Source organism: Mus musculus, chromosome 8 (assembly GCF_000001635.26).
Source record: "Mus musculus strain C57BL/6J chromosome 8, GRCm38.p6 C57BL/6J".
NCBI classification, from domain to species: Eukaryota; Metazoa; Chordata; class Mammalia; order Rodentia; family Muridae; genus Mus; species Mus musculus.
Window position 1 is genome coordinate 59,439,567 of NC_000074.6, and position 18,430 is coordinate 59,457,996.

The 18,430-nt window shown below is 35.0% G+C and overlaps 1 long non-coding RNA gene across 1 annotated transcript in view; it reads left to right on the forward strand.

The window, feature by feature from the left end:
- The window catches only part of Gm34370, a 30,203-nt gene extending 20,122 nt beyond the window's left edge, over positions 1–10,081 (forward strand). Inside the window, exons 5-6 of the long non-coding RNA XR_379002.2 lie at positions 7,810–8,002; positions 9,981–10,081. This is a non-coding gene — a long non-coding RNA (predicted gene, 34370). The remainder of the gene's footprint in view (positions 1–7,809; positions 8,003–9,980) is intronic.
- The last annotated feature ends 8,349 nt before the right edge of the window (positions 10,082–18,430 follow it).

Here is an 18,430-nt window from a genome sequence, read left to right on the forward strand (position 1 = left end):
TATAGATGTATCAGAAACTCCACAGTCAATATTTCTGTATTTTGACCAGTTTTAAATTTCTATGATCACTCCATCTATCTTAATAATAATTTCTCTGATGATGGGAGATAGCTACACTTGTAGATATAAAGTTAGGTATTTAGACTGTAGTTGGAAATTAAACTGGCTTATCAATATGGCAGTAGTAATTTCTTCTCTAGAGTACATGGCATCCATCAGTACATGTGGTTGGTTAGATTTACAGTACCAGGCAGTAATTTGTCCAATTTAGTGGGCCTTAAATACAATTATGTTTACTAAGGCATACAAGTGCCATTATTTCACTTTTGGGGATATCTTGTCATGCTGATCATTGTGGTGGCCCATGGGCTTTATATGGAACCACAAAAGACCCTGGTCTTCCAAAGCAATTCTGAGCAAAAAGGACAATGACAGAGTGATTACCATACACTAAAGCTGTATTACAGAGCCATAGAGATAAAAACTGGCACAATACAATCATGTAGATCAATAGAGCACTATAGAAGTCTTAAATATGATTATACATGATTACAACTGTCAGACACTGAACAGGAAGTGGTAGTTCCCTACATTCCCTAGAGATGGGCTAATGTCTAACTCAGCTGTGATGGGTGAGCTCTGCGACAGCACAACCCTAGAGACTTCATCTCAGGATCTCTTCTTGTTACTGGTGTGCTTTATCATGCTGGTCATTGCCGTACTCTTTGTCTATTTGGCTTGGTGTGAGTGGACACCAGGACACCCTAACTGCCTATAGTCTGGTGTGGTTAATTACTGGGCAATAGCCCACGCTGTTGGAGAAGTTTCTTGCAAATCGACATGAATATGAAAGTTCTTGAGGTAATGTCTAGATAAATTAATGACTTTATGGAATTTCTGACTTGGTTTAAGTAGCTTTATGAAGTTAGCATCATTCAAGTTTGGGAAGTTAGGGTAATTGATAAAAAATATAAAGTTAGAAAATTAGGACAGTTGATAGAATCTTTTTTAAGTAAGAATCAAGAGTGCAGTGTGCCCTTCCTGATAGTATGGCAGAGGCTGCTTGAGTTAGAGAAAAGAGTGCAGCGAGCACTCAGGCATGACAAGCACATAACTGTAGAGGTGAGAAGAATAGGCTTGGGTCGCGGTAATGATCAAAATCAGCACACATGATAGCTCGGGCCTGACGTCCGTGATCCTGTGATGTAGGAATTTTGTATCAGGTTTTTTGTGTACACCAGAAAATAATAAGGTTATGGTAAAGAGTAATAATTCGGAGTATAAAATCAGAAAACCAGCTTAGCTGCTCAGTACTTCAAAAGTGAGATATAAGGAACATAACCTGCTCCTTAATAAGTATAGCTTGCTGTGAACCAAGCATAGGGAGAAACTTAACTACTATAGACTTTGCCTGCTTAAACTTTCTTAATCAACGAATAAAAATTACTGCTTTGCAGTTACAATGAGTTTTTGGAAATAAAGATAAGTGGCATTGGTTTACTTAGATACACTTTTCATATAATATAATGATATCCTTTTGTAATTTTCATGTGTGTAATGATTTTAATCTCTTCAAGATGGATATGTTTTTATGGGGATTATCTTTATAAAATGTGTAACTTATGGCTATGAAGTAATTTTCTTCCTAAGAGGAAAAACTTTGTCTCAAGGGGTATGAAAGGAAGTTAAGAGAAGAAATACATCACTTGAACTTGCTTTTGCTTCAACAGTCTGTGTGTCTCTGTCTGTCTCTGTCTCTCTGTCTGCTCTGTCTGTCTCTCTGTCTCTCTGAATCTCTCTCTCTCTCTCTCTCTCTCTCTCCCCCTCTCTCTCTCTCTCTCTCTCTCTCTCTCTGTGTGTGTGTGTGTGTGTGTGTGTGTTAGTCCCTCCTTTATCTTTTCTCATCATTAGCTTCCATAGGCAGCAGCCCTATAGGTATCTAGACTTACCCCTGTCAGTGGCCCCCAGCACTGATCCTCACTAGGTGCCTGTCTCAGTTTACCCTTTAGTGCCAAAGCTGGTCATTGTCATACAGCCATCTCATATTGCCACAGATTCCACATTATATGCTGGATAAAAATCATCATCTTCAACAAATGGTTCGAAATATCCACAGGTAGAAGAATTAAGTTAAATAACATCTCATTTAATAATATAGAGGAGCTGAATATATAGAATATATTTATATATGGAACTATATATAGAATATATAGAGGAATATAATTTAACAATAGTAATATACAACAATTAGTGCAATTCTATGAGTTGCAGACCAACATCCAACAGTTCTATAAACACCATTTCTTTTATTTTTCTCTTTAAGAAATTAAGGCAGAAGAAATATTATGACATAAATAAATATTGTAAAGTGAAGTTCTGTTACATATAATTATAAACTCTTATCCTGTTTTGTTTTGTTTTGCTTTTCAAGATAGGGTTTCTCTGTGTTGCTCTGGCTGTGCTGGAATTCACTGAGAAAACCAGGCTGGCCTCGAACTCAGAAATTAGCTGCCTCTGCCTCCCAAGTGCTGGGATTAAAGGCATGAGCCACTATGCCTGGCTATAAACTCTTATCCTTAACCCACCCTCATATTCACTGCTAAATAGTGATGTTCTTCTGAATTTATTAAGTTTATAAATGGAAAACGTTCATATTTAAATGGCATGTAGGCATTAACAGAGCAGATTTAAATTCAAATAACTGACACAAAAATAACTTCAATACTTTAGTTTAAATAGATGACACAAGAAGCAGAAAAAGTGGAAACCACTCAGACATTGTACCAATACAAAGACTATAAAACTGAGACAAATGTTAATCAAAATTAAAGCCAATGAATAGGATTCAGTAATAGAAAAGAAAATAGAACACATTTTATTATCTATAAGCAAGGAAAAGATATAGGCAACATTGCCTGACAAAATGTGCATTGATATCCACAACAGTATTTTTGTAACAACATTATTTCATTTATTCTCTATTTTCTAAGATAAACATGCATATGTATATATGTATGTATGTGTGTGTGCGTGTGTATATATATATGTATGTATTTTTGGAAAATCACGTGATATAGAAAATTATCATAATATATACTGAAGAACAGGTAGAAATCTGAAATAAGTAAAAGTAAAATAGACTAATAATGATGTACAAAATAAATAAATTGTGAAAAGTATTTCATAGTCACTGGTATTTGGATATCTGAACAGAGTAACATTTTTAAAGTGAGCTAAATCTTAGGTATACACACACAAAAATATATTTATACACTGTGGTGGTATGAATATGCTTGTTCCATGGAGTGGCACTATTTGGAGGTGTGGCCTTGTTGGAGGAAGGGTATCACTGTGGGCGTGGGCTTTAAGACCCTTGTCCTAGCTGCCTAGAAACCAGTCTTCTCCTATTTGCCTTTGTAACAACATGGAGAACTCTCAACTCCTCCAGCTCCATGCCTACCTGGATGCTGCCATGCTCTCACTTTTATAATAATGGACTGAACCTCTGAACTTGCAAGCCAGACCGAATTAAATGATTTTCTTTTAAGAGTTGCCTTGGTCATGGTGTCTGTTCACAGTAGTAAAATCCTAACTGAGACATACACAAAATAATAAAATGAACATAATTCATATAAGCAATTCAAACTTAGATCTATTATCTATAAAGTACACACTGACCCAAGTACAAAGACAAAAGATATTTGAAAGCGTGTTCATTTTTCTAGGAAACTATAGTCAAGACTTCTATTACTAGAGTAAATGATAATTCAAGCATATATCTGAATTCTCATGTACCCTACTATCTCTTAGACTCTTGGTATACTAAAGGTAAAAATACTAACCCCTGCTGTTCCTGTCTCCATGTTTTTGTTTGTTTAGTTGTTTGGCTGGTTTGGTTTGGTTTGATTTTTGGCTTCTGCAATTCCCTCTTAACCCTTCTAATTAAAGGTCTTATAATGAAGATTTTAGGTTATTGAGTTTCTCAGACTTTATGTTTTATCAAACACTTAAACCTTTGACATGGTACACTTTTTTAATGGAATATTTTTTTTTATTTACATTTCAAATGTTATCCCTTTTCCAAGTCTTTCCTCCGGAAACCACCTATCCCATCCCTTCTTCCTCTGCCTCTCTGAGGGTGCTCCTCCACCCACCCACCAGCTCCTGCCTTCCCACCCTGGCATTCCCCTACACTGGGGCATCGAACCCCATCAGGTCCAAGGGCCGCTTCTTCCACTGATGTTCAACAAGGCTATCATCTACCACATATGTGGCTGGAGCCCTGGGTCCCTCAATGTGTACTCTTTGGTTGGTGATTCAGCCCCAGAGAGCTCCTGGGAGTGGGGGCTGGGGTTGGTATCCCAGTCACAAAAGAACACACATGGTATGGATTCACTGATAAGTACACATTAGTCCAAAGTTCAGAACACCCAAGATACAATTCACAGACCATATAAAGCTCAAGAAGGAAGACTAAAGTGTTTATACTTCAGTGCTTCTTAGAAGGAGGTACAAAATATTTACAGGAGGAAATATGGAGACCAAGTAAGGAACAGAGACTGAAGGAAAGGCCATCCAGAGACTGTTCCATCTGGAGATCCATCCCTCATAGATTTGCCAAACTTGGACAATCTTATAGATGCCAGGAAATGTTTGGTGATGGGAGCCTGATATGGCTGTATCCTGAGAGTCTCTGCCAAAGCCTGACAAATACAGAGGTGGATGCTCACAGCCAATCACTGGACTGAGTGTGGGGTCCCTGATGGAGGAGTTAGGAGTTGGAGAAGGGACTGAAGGAGCTGAGGGCATTTGCAGGCCCATGGGAGGAGCAACACTGTCATGGTATGCTTTGAATGCACCTTAAGAACCCATTTGTTCCTATAGAACTATTGTCTAAGGCATAGACAGAGTAGTCATTAGTCTAGGATTGATAGACAATGCATCTTCCTGAGATTGCTTCCCAGACTATGTGTGGTTAATCTTTGTTCATTCATACTGTTAAGAGTTTCTTCTCCATCTATTTATTCTTTTGTCTTTTTGTATTTGAATACTTGAGCTTTTTGTCATTGAATATTTTAATTCATCCTTTAACAGTGGTCCTTAATCTGTGGGTCATGACTCCCTTGGCAAACATTTATCTCCAAAATTATTTACATTATGATTTATAACAGTAGCAAAATTACAGCTATGAAGTAACAATGAAACTGATTTTATGGTATTGGGGGGGAGGGCGCAAAGGATTACCACAACTTGAGGACTTGTATTAAAGACCTGCAGCATTTGGAAGGATGAGAACAATTGTTTTATAAACATCTAAAATCTCCTTAGATCTCCTCCCTTCTCCCTTCTCCCTTCTCCCTTCTCCCTTCTCCCTTCTCCCTCCTCCCTTCTCCCTTCTCCCTTCTCCCTTCTCCCTTCTCCCTTCTCATCTTCTCCAGTTCTCTTGCCACGTATTCTGTTCCAGTTTCAGTAAACACTGCTTTGTGCTACTTAAGTGAGGCAGTCTCACTAGAATACTGTGAGTCCCTAATGCAGAATTACATCTTGGAAATGAAGGTTGCAAGTGAGCTGCTAAATTTCTAGAGCTGACCTCATGTTGGCTCCTAGGTAGAGTTACAGCTCTCTACTTCATGTTTCCAAACTTCTGGAAGCATTTGCTTACGGTTTTGTTGATTTTTATCTCATCATCTGTAGTCAAATGAGAGACTAGACATTAATCCTAAATGGACAAAAGCTCTAGGTTTCTGCCTTCTCCCCCCCCTCTCTTTTTCACACACACACACATCAATGAAAGGACCTTCATAGAGAACGAAAGGATTTAGTTGATTATAACATTAAGATGCAATTAAACATCTTAATTAGTATAATAAAATCAAAGGAGAGAATCAAAGAGTAACAACCTTAATTATAATTTGTTTAGGACTTAGCATGTAGGAAGCCAGCTATTAGAATTATATCTTTTACTTTTCAAAAAGAGAATTAAACAAGAGGTTGAGTCTTATTTACAAGACACTGCAAAGTTCTTAAGGTACCATGGAAGGAATAGCTCTGCACAACAATGCCTAGATGGCTTTGCACTGCAGGAAAAACACAGCCATAGTTAGGGGAGGATTAGGACAAGCTCTCCATTTCCTCCCAGTAATGAGGACTTAATCTTTTTAATTTCAATGAGATTCTCCAGCCACTTCTTTTGGCACCAGGAGCCTCAATCTCAGTCTAAAGTGCATAAGGCTGTGTTGCCATAAATAGGTTTGTTTATCACTGCATAATGCCAACATTATTAATAGCTTTGGCCTTTATGGAGCATTCTACATTAATCACTCGCTACAACTGTAAAGTCTGTCAGTCTTTTCCCTATGCTGACTGGTAAGATACTGATATCAAAGACACTGGTTCTGGAAGCTGAAAGATCATTCCACAGGGTTAGCTATTAGTGTAGCTATTATTGTCAACAACAACAACAACAACAACAACCCCAACAAAAACAAGCCCATGGATTTTTTTTTTCCTCAAAGAAAATAAGAAATACAAAATGTGAGCCAGCTATGACTGAGCATGAAGGGCAAACACAGATTTACGCTAACACATATAAAGTGTTAGAATATGAAAATGGTTTTATGAAAATTTTCATTATTAATCAAAGGGAAATCATAAACAAAAACAATTTTCAAGTTAACTGGTGAAGACAATAGGCAGATGGGTGGCAGCAGGTACGGAAATCTCTGCTGAAGATTTTAGGATCTGACTGGTGATATTCTTGGTGTTTATGTTGGTTGTAGGTAGCACTTGAATAGGTTAAACATCCTACCTGAGAGTCACCAAAAAGCAAACAAGCAAACAAACAAACAAACAAACAAACAAACAGATCTGACAGATATAGTCACTGATTATGTACTAAAAATGTTTGCATAAGTACCTAAAACTTGTAGATTTTTAAATTAAAAAAAATCTATTGATTTATACAGTATTTGTCTGCATGTGTGTCTATACACAGTGTCTGTACAGACAAAAAGAGGATGTGGGATCTCCTTGGACTAGAGTTAGAGGAGTTGTGTTAGCTACCATGTTGCTTCCTGGAACCAAACCTCAAGGCATCTGGAAGATCATCCATTATGTTTAACCACTGAGCTGCCTCTAGAAACCCAGTAATTATAGTTTTTTAACCAAATAAATAAAACATATGTGCCTCTCTTTTAAAATCCCAGTTCTCTTCATTGATTTATTTGTTTACCCATTATTATTGTTATTATTATTATTATTATTATTATTTTCTTAATAAATTTTGGCTGTGTTGAAAATGATTCATTGTGATAGTGAGAGATTAGGATCTGGAACAGTAGCATGATGGTAGACAAAAGAATACCTCTAAAAATTTCCATCACAACCCCTGAGGGTTGTGAATGTGCAGCATTCTGAGCAACACGACATTATCCATGTAGCATGTCAACAACACTGAGTCTGGGGGGATTATCCTGAGTTATCCTTGAGAGTAAAACATAGTTCCAGAAATGTCTAAATTTGGAAGGAGAAAACAACCAGATATCAATACCAAGTTCTCAGTCTGATGTGGCTGTCTTTGACAGGAGGAAGACAAAAGCCAAGGGTAGAATTTGGAAAAATGCAAAGGAATTGTTCCTAAGTTTACATAACTGAATGCAAAGTGCTGAAATATGTATTTTCATCCAATGAGGTCTCAATTGTACTTCTGATTCGCATATAGGTGGATTATTATTTAAGTTTACGTTTATTTTTACTTCTTATGTATGTATATGTATGTAAATCTGTGTTTATATGTGCAATTTATGGCAGATGCCAGTGGAGGCCAGAAGAAAGCATTGGATCCCCTTGAACGGGAGTCATAGGAAATTGTAAGCCACATGATATGGTTTCAGGAATCGAACTTTGCTCTTCTGGAAGAACAGCAATATCTCTTAACTACCAAACCATCTCTCCAGCTGTATGATTGCTAGATTTGTGGTGATATATGATATGAGTAACAGAGGTAGGTATTGTTATGACTAAAGCAGGTAACTTAAGTATTACAATATCCGGAAAAGATAACTGACTCACGTGAAATGTGAACATTTGATGTTTAGACTCATTGAAATTTATCATAAATTTATTATATTGATTATATCCAATGAAGTTACAAGTGGCTACAAAATCATAAAAACATGTCACAGAAAAACAAGGGTTTGTATTACTCACAGTATATACAAGCCATGGATGAGTTATAAGCCTAGATCATGGACCCTTTTGAGTCTTTGTATTCAGGGAACCCTGAAAACTTCAGCTTTTTTCCATAGAACATACACATTTACATTGCTAGCAAATTAACGTATGATTAGACCTGTATTCAACTCAAATGCAATTGATGTAAACTATAATTATGTACATACATAAAGACTTTTTCTTTCTGGTTTCAGATGAGCATATTAAGTGAGGTTGCCCAATCTCCTTAACAGTAAATACTTAGTTTAAGAGAAAAGCTGAAAGACAAGAAGAAATTACTGCTTGGTTTAAAGAAATAGATGACATGGGGTTTTGCTATTCTGTAACTCTCTTGTATGAACCTTGTGACCAAACTACGAGAGAAATTATCTCTGAAGTATTATAAACATGACAGAATAAATGTCATTGTTCTGATTTACATTTGCTTTATGCTGTTACATCTACAAGGAAACCATGTTAAGTCTAGAAACTGGCAAGATCTTTTTTGAAATGGGGTACTCTTTGAATCACAGACATTTCAATGTCTTAGTATTTTTAACTGCCTGAATAATCTGCTATGAAAAGTCAAAAGAAAGAAAATGACTATTCTTTGTGAGTAGTGATATGCACCATAGCCCTGGCTTCCTGTGAAACATCATCACTTCTGTTGTTGATTATGAATGATCTGCTTTCCATGACAATCCCTTCACCCTGTCAGGAAAAAAAAATGCAATGAAGACAAATAAGATTTGTAATGGAGCACTGTTTGTCAGTCTATACATCCTGTACATTTTATTTCATCATCCAGATATGCATTTTAATGCTTTGACAACAGAGATAAAGTATGACGGAGACTGGATGAAGCAAACGTGAAGTTATGCATGGTATCGAGTTCTCACTTCAGAGCCATAAAACTAAGATCAAATTTTAAGCATCTTCTAAAAATTCTTTTGGAGTCTTTTGGATGCAATGTATTGTGCACAGTCTGATGATGATGCAAAGTCAATTCAGTGGGACAGAGTGTAAGATTCTGTGCAGCCACTGTCATTCTGAAGCCATAAATCAAGATAATTCAGCTGTCTAGATGTGAGAGAGGGAAGAATGAGGCTGCCAACCTGGTATTCCACAGATTAATAGGACCATATCGTTGAGTCAAATGTAAATAGGCATAGAATTCATCTAAATACAATTGAAATGCAATCCTGACAGCTTAAAAGATGTTAGCCATGGCTGTGAGTCTGCAAAGGGACAGTTGTAGACGTCTCCCATTTAGTAATAGGAAACTGACTTGCAAGTGAACTCTTTCAGTACACTGGGAGGAAGTTGTCTTGAGAGGTAGAATAAGTGTTTTGAAAAGATTGTGGACTCCCAATATTGAATGTCCAAGATATTTACCAAATGTACACAATGTTACAAATGTAATGTAGTACTGAATAAAATCTATTGTAACCAATTCATCTAACACCAGGAAATAAAATGTTTTATGATGATGCAGTTATGAAATTCTGACTGGAAAAATTTTTTTACAGTATTTGCAGGAAAATGACTTTAAAACCTAATAGGAATCTAAGAAAAAATTATTTAAGAAGAGAGAGAGAGAGAGCTGTTACACTCGGGATTAAATGAAATAATCAAGAGCAGTTTGTTTGATTGTTTGTTTGTTTGCAGATTAACAAGTTACAGAATGTATCTTAAACTCTAATAGATGTTATTGGATATAGAAAACATAAATAACACTGCTTAGAAAATTGTGTTGTTGTGTCTTAAAGAAATGTGTAAAACACATATGTCAATGGGAAACCTGATAAATTCAATCATGATATGTCCCTGTACACTCCATGGAACTCACTGTTTCTAAGAACAGAAATACCTGAAGGTAAAACTTCTACCTTTACTTTTCTGTACATTGAGTCTATGTTTTGTGGCCTGTTATGTTTGTTACTATGTTTTATGTAGAAAATATTGATATCAATATAATATATTAAGGATCAATTAGAAGGTTTGGGTTTACTAGTAAAGTATTGATGTGTCAGGTTGACAAAGGATCAATTATTTATTTAATTTTTGTTAACTTTAAATAGGCTGAGGTTATCTGGAAAGAGGTACCTCAGATAAAAAAATGCCTTTATGTGGGAAAGGGCAGCTCACTGTAGGTACTGCCACCTCAGAGCAAGTGGTCCTGGATTGTAAAAGAAATCCAGTTGAACAAGCAAAGATGAGCACACAAATGGGAATTATTTCTCTATGGCATTTGCTTCCATTACTGTGTCAGGTTCCTGCCTTGAGTTGCTTTACTGACTTCCTTCAATGGTCAGTAAGTTGTAAGATAAAACAGATCTTTTTCTCCCCAAATTGCTTTTAGCCATGGTCTTTATTATAGAAAAGAAAGTACACTAAGACACACCATTTATATCTTTGATTTCATAACATGATATGATATGAATGAAAGACCAGGTTAAACAGATAACATTATATATATATATATATATATATATATATATATATATATATATATGAATACTATCTGTTAGAAAGAACAAAAAAGTCATTTCTGCCACTAGTATGTGAAATAATTTTATTAAAAAATGATCAAATCTTTCTGTAATACTAATTAACATATAGTATAAAAATCAGTCTAATATCTTTGTCAGAAATACCTTTTAGAAAGAATTTATTATTCCCCAGAACATTTGAATTATATACACACTTATGCTAAAGCTGAGAAAATGTATCAGAAGGTAAAACGTTCCAAGTTTTCAGCCGGGCAGTGGTAGCACATGCCTTTAATCCCAGCACTTGGGAGGCAGAGGCAGGTGGATTTCTGCGTTTGAGGCCAGCCTGGTCTAAAAAGTGAGTTCCAGGACAGCCAGAGCTATACTGAGAAACCCTGTCTGGAAAAAATCAAACAAACAAAAACAAAACAAAACAAAACAAAGTTCCAAATTTTCACAAAACTTAAAAAACCAATTAAAGTAAATGTGAATTTTAAAATGTTTCAATCTAATACTTGCTGTATAAGTATACTTATGATAATTATGAATAGTACAGGGTTTATTCTTTGAAATTTAGCTGATAATATGAATATACTGATGAATGATGAATGATGATGATGTAAACCTGAACATACTGGCAGCTTTTGGTAAGAGGTACATGAAGTTTGAGATCTTATATCTATGCTAAGGCATTTCAGTCCTAAAGTTCAGCTATTGTACCACATTCATGTAGTTACCAGCTCTGGAAATGAAAAGACGGGAAAGTAACATCATCCTATCTCTTCTTTTCGGAGCTTGGGGTATTCTGACAAAAGTTAGAAAAAACTAACTTTTATTCAAGCCTGTGGAACAAAATCTTACAGTGCAGAGGAACAAACTGAATCCTGACAGCACACAAGCTGTCCTTCCATTCTGTGCTCTAGTACAAAGATGATTTCATCTATTCAAAATGCTGTCCCTTTAAATATGTTTTTTAAAAAGAGTTCAAGTTTCAGACCTATACTTTTCTTTTGTTTTGTTTTCCAGACTGAGTTTCACCATGTAGCTATGACTGTCCTGAAACTCACAAACCACAGAGACAGGCCTGCACCTGGCGTTTGAAGGCATGCAGGAGTGTGTCCTGCTAGAATCTACCTATTCCTAAATGTGGTTATCTGAAGTATGGTATTAAAATAGCCTGTAAGCTATAATTTCTATAAATGTCTTTCCAATTATCTGAAACACTGCTTCTCATACAAATAAACATCATACAAAATATTTACTTCAAACATTTGAGATCATAAATGTATGTGTAAGTTCTGGGATGACAGCAAAAGAATTTTCTTACTTACAGAAATATGTAAGAAATTTCTTATATAAATTTTATTTTATGAAGTTATGACTGCAAAATAAAGGTAAAGTTATACAAAAGATATAATCTTAAAAGATACAATTCTGATTTAAAATGAAGTCTGTTAAAATATTTTAAAGTTGGCCTCCGTAAAATTAGAATAAACTGTGTATGAAGTATTGCATGGCCCTTTATTATTTTCAGTAGAATGCTTACAAAAGTTTAGGCTCACAGAAATCTTAGTAGTAAATATGTTTGCCATATAACTTTGATTCTCCCAAATAATTATAGCACTTTGAAAGTTGCAGCACTCCAGAAAATGAATTTTGCTGATTACCACTTAAATACTGATCTTGTGCCATTGTAGAAAAAAATGATCCTAGAGGAAGCTTGGGAAAAGAGGAAGTCCAGCCTAATCTACTGGCAGGATCATTGACAAAACTAAATGATGCCGTTTATTTATGATAGGTTCTCATGATAGTATTTTTGGATTAAGGAAGAGTAAACAAAACAGAATATATGCCTTGAAAAAGAAGACCAAAAGACTGATTCTCCAATGGGGAATGTGCAGTAACATCTTAGATAATAGATACTATCTTACTCACACATGTAAATATGTGTGTGTGCAGGTGTGTACATGTGTCTGTCTGTGTGTGTGTGTTAAGTGATTGGGGGGGGTGTAGTAAAGACCCTGAGAATTAGATGACTTGATTACATTAATGATCATTATGAGCTAAACCACTGGTAGTGTCTTGCAAACCAGTCTCACCTTTGAACTATGTGTAAATTCATCAATCATATCTTTGTTCTCTCTAGTACTTTTTAAGTTTATAAGGCCTTGTCTGATCTGAATTTTTTTTTCCATTACATATACCATACATCATCTCTGGACTGGAAAAATTACTTCCTTGCCTGAGTATGTCCTCTTATTTCCACAATGTGAACCAAGAGTCTGAAGTATCCTAACACTCAGCATTTTGTTCCTCCAGCATTGCCTAAGCCAGACATAATCACATCCTCTGGACATTTAGTTTCCATAAGCCTTTATACTCTTAATTGAAGAATTTCATTTGCTTTTTAAAAAATTAAGTTTCTGTAAACATTCTGAATGTTGTTGACACCTTCAGCACAGAACACACACACACACACACACACACACACACACACACACACACACTCATGTATACCTCAGAAGTTCTATATCTTTTTATCCTGAGCCTCAGTTTATTGTCTGTTTTTATTTTTTTCTTTTCTTTACTTGCAATTGTGTATTATCCTTTTCGGTGTTTAATTTTAATAACTAGTGAAATACTTAAAATGAGGATAATTTGTTGGTCTTTATGTATTTTTCTTTTTGTTCCAGCAGAAACAAGCCTAGAAAAAGACAACTGTTCCTTTCCTGAATAGTTGCTGCATCAAAAGATCCATAATTTATCAGGCCCTATTGGAATCCTGCATTCTTTATTAAGAGAGACTAAATGTTTTGTAGCATTTAATTATAATTTTTGTTCCCTAATATTATTTTCTCATACTTCTACTTGTGTTATTTTTGAATTGATTTAAAAGTTGAATAAACACTATACTGGTATTCCTTAGCTTCTTATAATATTTTCATCGCATCACAAAAAGTTTTCTGTACATTAAGTAAATTTAAATTTTAAATTAAAATTCATTGGTTATTACCAATGACCTTTAGTTTAATCCTAAAAATACACAAAATTATTCTCTAAATTCTTCTCTTTGCTGAGTGTTCAACTAAATCGTCAGTACAAAATGTGTAGATTTTTATTTATTAAAACCATGAAATCTTAGACTTACTAACAATCTATTTTCACCTTATTTCTTTGGAATGTTTTGCAATATATTTACAATTTATATAATAAATAATTATGTGAATAATTATTTATTCTTGTCTTTTCTCACCTGGGTGCATTCATAATTGAACTTACTTGTTTCTTGTCATCAGTTAAAGACCCTTTAATTGCACAGTGACTGTGGCCAGAAAGCAGACTGTTTCATAAACTAATTAAATGAGTAATGAGATATGGCTGAAGAAACATTGCTGCTGAAAAACATAATTCAGCAAGAATATGGTCTTCATATGAATTAATCTACAGTGATAATCAGGATAAACAGCACTCACTGACTATATAAAGAAAAATGTTTATGTTATGCAGTACATCTTGAACAGTATATTCCATTACGAAAATTATGCAAGTTTGTTATCAAAAAACAAAAGAAATTGCCAACAGACTTGTAAATTAAATCAAAACTTTAGGCTATAACTTTTAAGTTGTTTTTCTTTTGAGATTAAAATATAATTACACCATTTCCCTTCTTTTTCTCCCTCCAAAGCTTCTCACATCTCTCTGGTAGCTACCTGTCAAATTCATGGCTTCTTTGTTCATAGATTTTTATTCCATGTGCATGCATGTGTGTATCACGAACACACATACACATAACACACACACACACACACACACACACACACTTATATTCCTGAACACACAATTCCTGTCCTCTCAGGTTTTCTCATGTTACCCATAGGAATGTTTCACGGGTGACCTTTTGCTATAGGAGAACGAATCACTGTGCCCCTCCCTCTGGAGACAATTTCTTCAGCTCTCAACATTTCCTTTTTGCCTGTAGTTTTCTATGCGGTGTTAACAACTTGTGGTCTTTTCCTGTCCACAAAAATATGGCTTTTGCTATTATTTTTAGTCTAATAGGACTTAAAAATTCACTCAAGATGGAAGTCATACCCGACTATAGTTTTTAATGTATACAGAAATTTATTTTTCCTTTGGGAGAGAAAAAAAAACATTTTTCAATATTTATAGTAGAGTAGATGTGAAGTACAGCAGTTCTGTTTTCTCATTTTATCCCAGGTTTATTAGTGAGGTATGTTTATAAATGCTAAAGTACCAGAAATGGTGGTCTGTGTAGAGCGTAGAATACATATCATTTGTGTAAGCTGGTTTGAGTTGTGACAAAATATATAAGAGAAACAATTTAAAATAAAGAAAATATGATTCATACTCAATTTCAGGTTCGTTCTCAGCTGGCTTCATTTCCTTTAGGACTGTGGTGATGCAGAACAGAAGTTCAATGGTATCTGGTGTACAATAGAAGAGCCAGTTTGCTTCAAATATGCCAAAGTAGAGTACGAGGAGACAGAATGGCAGACAGATCTCACACACACACACATACACACACACACACACACACACACACACACACACACACACAGAGAGAGAGAGAGAGAGAGAGAGAGACAGAGAGAGACAGAGACAGAGACAGAGACAGACAGACAGACAGACAGACAGACAGACACACACAGAGACAGAGACAGAGACAGAGAGAGACAGGGAGTTCGAAAGAGAAACAGACAGACAGAGACAGGCAGACAGAGACAGACAGAAACAGAGATACAGAGACAGACAAAGACAGACAAAGACAGACAGAAACAGAGACACAGAGACATACAGAGAAAGACCAGTAGACAAGGAAACAGAGAGAAAGAGAAGGGGCCAGAGAAATAAACAGAAAGAATACAGGTGACCTGGCACCTACTATGACCTGTTTCCTTCTACTAAGTTTTACCTTCAAATAATTACATCACTCCTAGAAGCCTGGTATGTTTGTTCACCTATCAGTGAACTAATATTTTGGTTCACAGCTTTTGGGAAACATTTCAGTTTCAAATTATAATTCTGTACAAAGCATAGGTAAAAATTATCTCAAGTGTCAGATGGCTAGAAAATGGCATCGTGAATCCCTGACAATTGATTTCAAAATGGAAATTCCATATCTAATGTACAATTGCATAATAAGAATATTTGGAAAATAAGTTTCATTATGAGATATTTGCCTATTATCAATCATTTAACAATCTCTAGAGAAAAGATACTTTATTTTAATTTTTAGGGACATTTATTCTTAATGCTTACTGATGGGTTGTGTGAGACAAGAAAAAAATAAAATCATTTTCCAACTCTAGTTCTGCATAATGTGATAGTTAAGGATTATTAGCACTCATTATAAACCAAACCCATATTTTGAAGCTAAAATAAGAATCTTGAAAACTTCTAATTCTGAATCCTTTTTGTTCTTTATTGAAATAAGAAGTTTAAATGGAAATAGCCTTAAAATCAACTAATATCAAAAAACCAATAAAAACCATGACTCATTTCAATCATTTTTCAAACATTAATTGTAACTTCCTTTGGGAAATATCAGGGAAATATAAACATATTAAGAGTCACATCAATAAAAAAGTGAAGGTCAACGAGGACAGACAATGTCAGCTGCACAGCTTGCTAAGAATGGCATTCCAATCCATTTCTTTATTTTCTCTGTTCTGCTCTCTTAAGGAGTTTCAGCATGATCTGGAAAAACAAGACAAGAAATATGCATGATCTATTTCTTATATCAAAAGGGTTTTATTTGTGCCTCGTTCTTCCAACTCCTCCAGCTTCTACTGAATCATTTAACAGAGATCAAGGAATCATTTCATAAACAAGTCAACTGCAAGTTATTCAGCTGTGAGTCACTGAGTACAATACACTTGAGCCATTAGAATGTAGAGGACGCAAAGAGGAGGAGAGAATAGGAACAGATAAGGAACAATGAACTCTACCGACACCTCACCTTTGGACTCCTAACTTCTAAAATGGAGATAAAATACCTCTATTTTTTTTTTTTTACAATAGATTCTTCTTTCATACAATGCACTCCCACCACAGTTGTCTCCCTCCTCACTTCCTTATTTTCCCCACTTTCATTCTCATCTAGTCCATTTCTCCCTCCATTTACCTCCAGAAAAGACTATTACATGGGTTGTAGTAATTTTCAGGCATTTGTAAATAGCTAAACATGTGGAATTAACTAGCTATGCACAGATTCAGAAGAGCTGAAAGAAAATCTAAGGAGTAATTGTTGATTTCCTCTGTCTTAGTTTGACTTACAAGGAGAACAGAAAGGAGGTTTTCTTAGCCAAAATCAACTGTATGGTCAGTGAAAGAATGAGCATACAGGTACCTTCCTAAAAGCTTCAGACAAGATGTGTGAAAATGGACCTTTTGCCTAGGACAGATCAAATATGCCCAGGATGAATTAAAATTATCATTTAAAAGACATTCAGTTTACTCTATCTTACATAGATGAGGCTAGGTTGAAGTTTCATAGAAATAATGACAAGTGGTAACTTCTAGTTATTAAGTTACACAGCATGCAACATCTTCCAAAGGATAGTAGAAATCACAATATAAAAATACTAAGCACCATGGTGTCATATTAGAAGCCTTATAATGAAAGACAATTCCTGACATTCTAATGTGTGAGTTCATTTCAACAGAACTGCAGGGAATTATTATTCCCTACTAAATTCATATATGCTCAGAATAAGATTAACTTTGGTTCTGGTAGGATATTTTTATAATTTACAGTTAAAAGTAAATTGGAAGAGAACAATGGGAAGACATTTCTTTTCCCTTTCAGAAGGTTCATTATTTCGAGTTCATTCATACAGTCTGTGGTAGGCCCATCAGACCCATCATATGTAAAGTCCTTTCATTAGTTTGTAAAGCAGAAAGTCTGAACCTAATCAATGACAAATGAAGAAATACTAAACTTAATTTGTAAAATTTGCTGAAGCAACCTCTGAATATAAAATATGCCAAAACGTACACAGAGACTCACAAACATGAAACTGATCAAAACCTTTATTTTCTCAAAATAAACATGAATAAAATTTCCCTAGAAATTTGCCTTTATGTTATTACAAACAATTCCAGATTTTATTGATATTTCAAGATGTGTTATTTTCCAAATTATTTTCTAAAAAAGTGTAAGCTGTTTATATGTAAATCTGTATGTAGATATATCTTATTATAACATTATATATACATATGTATATGTGTGTGTATATGTGTGCATATATATATATATATATATGTATATGTATATATATATACTCAATCTTTGGAATTATGCATCTCTTTCTGCAAGTACATTACAACATGTACTAGATTGCTTGTAAGTTTTTTTTAAACATAAATTTGTTTGACTACGTGGATACACAGCTAACTGATAACTTCTGTTTTTCACCCAACGAGACAGACTTAGAATGAGCTAAAGATTAATGGTAAGTGGAAGGCATAGCATCACATTATAGATCATTCATCAGGACATCAAAGAATGTGGCCATCAAAGAAGACTGAACATAAAGAATACTCCTGGGAAGAAAGGAGATATTAGGTTTGTGAAAGATGAGGAGTTTTATTTAAGTACTATTCATTAGGATAAGGACTTTGATTCTTGTTGTAGTCCAAAAAATATCTGGAGTTCTACCTGTGCTCTAAGGGAGAGTATATTGCTACAGGTTTGTGTCTGGGAG